The sequence below is a fragment of the Mytilus edulis genome, chromosome 9 (genome assembly GCF_963676685.1).
Source record: "Mytilus edulis chromosome 9, xbMytEdul2.2, whole genome shotgun sequence".
NCBI lineage: Eukaryota > Metazoa > Mollusca > Bivalvia > Mytilida > Mytilidae > Mytilus > Mytilus edulis.
The window spans coordinates 78,630,011-78,636,063 of NC_092352.1; the positions used below are offsets into that span (position 1 = coordinate 78,630,011).

General features: G+C 31.1%; 1 long non-coding RNA gene across 1 annotated transcript; it reads left to right on the forward strand.

Annotated features, from left to right (window-relative positions):
• The first annotated feature begins 440 nt into the window (after positions 1-440).
• On the forward strand, positions 441-5,048 carry LOC139489124 (uncharacterized). Its single transcript, XR_011656155.1, has 3 exons — positions 441-574; positions 3,262-3,349; positions 4,042-5,048. It is a non-coding gene; the product is annotated as an uncharacterized lncRNA (long non-coding RNA).
• Positions 5,049-6,053: the final 1,005 nt, after the last annotated feature.

Here is a 6,053-nt window from a genome sequence, read left to right on the forward strand (position 1 = left end):
TAGTCCATGTAATGAGAATTTGAATATATTTGTTTCTCCATGTTTACCATTTTTTAATAAAACAGTTCTTATATGTATAAACATTTATCCGTTTTTGCTTCTTCACTAACCACTGAATATTGAATATTAATACACAGTATAATTGTTCATATACCTGTACACTTTGGTTTTACACAATATTATTTGATGTTCCGTGCATCTAATATTTCAATTCTCTTGATATGTAGTTGGAATAGTAGGTTTCTAGCTTTCTGCTCTAACTTTTCTGCCAGTTCCATTCCTATACTAAGGGATTCTTTAAAATTGCTCCAGTCTAATATCAGACGTGTAATTTCCATCTTATTGTTGCAGTATGTATTCCATTTTGCAGGACCACAGCTATCCAGAATGACTTTTTTTATATCTATAAAATGAGACCCCCGTTAGTTGTGGCTTATTTTGGTCTTTTTAGTTAGTTTCTTTCCCCTACATTACTTGACCGTTTTTGTAAAACAACAGCACTCGAGGTCTGACAGTATTTTACCAAGAAATGCACAAAATATTCAAAAAGAAGGCCTAGAAAATTTAAATATTGGTATGCACACATACTCCCCTATCAGCACAGACAATTATATTTTTGTAAAGGCGCCAAACTCGTTTCTAATATTTATAATACAACCGAAAAGAAAATGGAAATGGAAATGGGGAATGTATCAAAGAGATAACAACATGACCAAAGAGCAGATAACAGCCATAGGTCACCGATGGGTCTTCATTGCAACGAGAAAATCCCGCAACCTGAGACTGGGGTGGATCTAGTCATATAAAGGAGGGGTTCCTAACCCAGGACAATTTTTTTTTTGGGGGGGGGGTGTCCAACTACATGTCCCCATTCAAATGCATTGATCGTCCAATAAAGAAAGGGGGTTCCAACATGTCCAACCTTCAGCCCCCCCCCCCCCCCCCTGGATCCGTGCCTGTGAGGCATGCTTTAGCTTGCCATTAAACAAAAATGTATACTAGTTGAGTGATAATGGACGTCATACTAAACTCTTCAATATAAAAAAAAGAAACTAAAATAAAAATCATACAAAGGTCACAAAGGCCATAACTTCTGGCTCCTGAATTAGGAAAAGTGCAAAATGCAGTGAGGATAAAAGCCTTTACTGTAAATTCCTGAAATTACAATTATATAAATCATCTCACATCTTTGTGCATTTCTTGAAATTGGTCATATTAATAAATGCATGCAATATTTTCAGAAAATTTCAATATATAGGCTTTTAAAAGTCAATCTTGTGCATGATTATCAATGATTATACTCGCACAATTAACACATGTGGTTCTCAAAACTCAGAGGTGTCTACGCTATTTATGACAACATTTTAATCAAGTATAAATTTACAAAATATGTTTAGAACTATATGATTTTTAGGTTTTTAAGCATAGATATAGTAGGTCAGGATCTGCGAACTCTCACTGACTGACTGAGCACATGCATTCAACACTAGTTTTTTGGTGATGTTGGTGTTGTTTAGTGTTTTGTTTTGTTTTTCTTTTCTGCATCTTATGTTTTGCCTTGGCATTGTCAGTTTCTCTTTCATTGCCTTTGGTTTTTTTTGTTATGTTAAATAACAAGTCACAAGAGAGAAAAAACAAAAAAAAATTGTGAAAAAATGGCTTAGTTCAGTATATATTAAGGACAGAGATAACAAATAGCTAAATAAGAAAAAAGAAAAAAGAAAATTCCTTTTCTATGTACAGTCAATTGTCTGATAATCTAGAAGATAGCCTGATTTGGTCTAATTCTCCTGAATTCTAGCAGGTACTTTATTCCAACTTTTTTAATTCAAACAAACCATGTCTTAGATAGTCTTGGAATTAGAATACATTAATCATAAAATTTTCATAATACTTTGGTGAATTATCTATTGATATAATCATGATAATTAAGCTCCTTTTTAATTTTTAGGGATTTTAAATTTTTAATTTAAAGTTAGGGATTTTATTCATAAAAGCTGGGATTTTTCCAGTACGTATACTATTAATAATGCTTTGAGCAATTTTCATGAAACTTGGTGAATTATTTTTGTATAACATAAACATGATAATTTTCCTTTTAATTTAAAAAAAAATCTGATTTATGTCATTGTACTATCATGACTTGGGATTAGGATAGTCTCAAGAATGCTTTCACAAATTTTTATGAAACTTTGGTGAATTGTTTTTATATCTTGACAAACTCCCTTTTTATTGTTATGACCCAAAGTGGAGGGGGCATAATGTTTAACACTTGTCAGATCGTTTGTCCGTATGTCCCAAAGTTGTTTTTTGTTCTCTTACAGTACTTTAGTTTGCCTCAACCAAATTCAATTAAACTTTTACAAAAGCTTGTTATCACAATTCTCATATCAAGTTTGAATTTTGGTGATGTCAGTGTTACTGTACTAGAGTATCAGAGTTATGCCCCTTTAGAAATGGGGAAAATATGCTGAATTTTTGGTTTCCTGTTCTCTAAAATTTAGTTTGTCTCAACCAAATGTTATGAAATCAATACACAATACTTATCATCACAAAATACAGATCAAGTTTGAATTTTGGTAGTGTCTCTTTTACTAAATTCTATAGTTATGTTCTTTAAAAATGGAAAAAAATGTTTCGGCCTTCTAACTTAAGTTTCCCTCAACCAAATTTTATTAAACTTTAAAAAAATACTTTTTATCACAATTTTAATCAGATCAATTTCAAATTTTGGTAGTAAAACTTTTACCGTTCTTCAGTTATGTTCCTTTAAAACTTTGAATAATATGCAAGCTGGAGTATCATTCCCTATTTATCATGTATATTTTTTTATAAGATGCAGAGTTAAGGAACTTTAAATGTTGCAAAGTTATTTTAAAATTGTCCATTTTCAAAAACTTTGAAAGGTTTTAGAAATTTATGGATTTGTTAAAAAAATCACAGCCTTAAACTTATAGTCACTTGAGATATATATCTATAAATGGAGCCAAATTATATACATGTTTTATGTCAATAAATACCACTGTTTGTGCATGTTGTTTTTTTTTGGAGGGCAGGGGTCTTATTTGCACAGTGCTCATAGTTTTTTAGTCGATCATTAAAATTCATTTAAAGCTTAAAGACCAGCTATAAGGGCAAGAAGCTTATCAAGCACTCATGGTTTAGATTTTTATTAAACACACATTAATATACATAATGTACATTAAACAGAAAAAAATATTGATGCAAGATGTCATTCAACTTTTACTCTTTTATGTATAGGACAAGAACTATAGAAGATACAGAGAAATTATATACAGCAGAAATGATAGGCAATGTAAAATTTGCAGAAGCCAACTAAACCTAAATGGTAAGGCACCTTTTAATTTTAAAAAAGTTATTGAACTTGAAAGATGATTACTAGTATCATGATTACTATAAAAATTAAAAGATGTGGTATATTAAATATGAAAACTATCATGGCTTTGAGAAAGCAATTGTAGCCCTGTTACGACCTTCAATAATGAGAAAATCCATACCCTATACTATAGTCAAAGTAGGCAGCTATAAAAGACCTAAAGATGAAACATTGAAACAATCCAAACTGTAAAACTAATCATGGTAATTGCCTAGTTTATAACAAAATAAATTACAAAAAATAAATATGACCGGTATGAAACAACAACAACAACCACTAAATTTTAGTGTCAGACTAAACTGACAAAAGCTACAGGCTCTGAACTTTGGACAGGCACAATAGGAATATGGCAAGGTTATATAAAAATAAGATGTGGTATGATTGCCAATAAGACAACTCTCCACCAGACAACCAATGATGTAAATTTCCTGCAAACAGGGACTTGACTTCTGTAAATCAACTAATTTTTCGTGAATACTTTATTTGGCATTTTATACTTTCTAGTCTACATCGCAGTTATTTATTTTTCTCGAGTTCAAGTTTACTTAATGTATTTTAATAAGGAAAGATACACATGAAAAACATTTATTGCTGTTTCTCTCTCTATTTATAACATTTTATTTGTTTATTTTGTGTATTTGTAGGTGATCAGACATCTTGGTTTTCATGATCAATAGGTCATTACTGAAGAGGAAACTTATAGTTGAAATTTATTTACATAGTGCATAATTGGATTAATTTGAAATGGAATGTGTGCTTTCCTGCAAAAAAGAAATAGGAAATTTCAACATTATCACATGATAATGACCATAAACAAAATGGAGTTCTATCATAGATACACAAAAACACTATTGCATAAAAGCAACAACATATCTTAATCAAAAGAAAGGAGAATGCTGAACAAATACTATTTTGTTGTTGAAAAAAGGAACACAAGTTTTATCCACTCATTTACATCGCTCCCTCATATCAAATATACAGAAGAAGATCATTGAAGAACAATTTGCAAAAATGATTTCTCTTAGAATTGAAGGGAATTGTTTAGTGAATGGAATAATGTATTCACTGAATTCTTACGTAGTGGATTGAATAACTGTACACAAGCTGAAACAGAAGAAATTCTAATTTAAAATAACACGAAAAGTGTTTATTTTATTATTTAATCTGCAAATATATAAACAAATTCTTTAGAACACCACAAATGGTATGACATTCAAATTGGTTGCTTATTAATGTATCGCATTGAAACAATTACAAAGAAAATAGAAGCATTTGCTCCAAAAAAAATTATAAATCAAAGTTAAATTTATAAAAAAAGTATAAACAATACCTAGAACTAAACAGTCAGACTGTATTATTTTCAATGTCATTAAAATGTTGAGTCAAACATTTATTAAAGTTTTAAATATCATTTGCATCAATTATACAGTCTTGTTATTATTATATTCATACTGTTTGTATACATGGTGTAGTGAAGAAATGTTCAACAAGTAAAAATAAGGGAAAACATTTCCTTAAGGGAAATTTGATCTTCAGAAATTTCCTTAGAGGAAATTTGAAGAACAATGATTTCCCTAGAGGAAATTTGTTGTCTTGAATTTTCCTCCAAGGAAAAGTGTTTGTCAAAAATTTCCTCACAGGAAAAAGTATTTCCTCCAAGGAAAATTTGAAGCAACAAATTTCCTCACAGGAAAAAGTATTTCCTCCAAGGAAAATTTGAAGCTGCAAATTTCCTCGAAGGAAAAAGAATTTCCTCTAAGGAAAAAGAATTTCCTCTAAGGAAATAGAATTTCCTCAAAGGAAATAATTATGCAGCAAATTCCCTAAGGGAAATCTTTTTCCCTTGAGGAAAAAACAATTTCCCTTGAGGAAAAATCTTTTTCCTTCAGGGAAATTTGATTTCCCTTGAGGAAAAGTACTTTTCCTCTGAGGAAATTGTTGAAAAAAGGGGCATAACTTTTTCAACAGTGGTGCTAGATCCAAAAAATTTTAGGACAAATATCAGGGAACCAATACCAACCAAGTTATCAACTTTGTTTTGACTTAACTCCAAAAATTAAGGTGACAACTTTTGCACTCAGCGGAATTGCAAACTTGTCCCGGAGACTGTTAAAGATTTGATACATAAGTGTCTCCTTCGCTAGGCGTCCGGTAAGGTGTGACCGAGGCTTCAAAGAAACAATTTAACAATGGTAAAGATTGAATCATATGTAAGTTCGCCGATAGACGACATGTAGTATGAAATGGTCATTTATCCTACAAAAAGTCTTGTACTTTATTCATATTAGCCATTTGGATTATTTCCTAGTTTTTTCTTTCTATTTTTTACAAGTGCAGAGCCGCACTGGAAGGAAAAAGTGAGTGCGGCTGTAAAACGTGTGCTTAACCCTACAAGTCAATTGCGAAAAAATGTATTCCTTCCAAAAATCTTCTATCAGGCCCTATGGTACACATGCTTTAATCATCTGCGTTCTTGTTGCGCCAACTTTAATGTCTATGGGTTATTGTGTTTATCATAATATCCTAACTTTTAAGGCACGTTTCTGTGTGTCTTTCTTCTACTTGATGTTTGTTTTAAGAATTTGAAAGCTTCTCATATTTTGTGAAAGCACAACACAGTTTAAGAGCGGCTTTAGTTTGTTATTGAGACGTGTAT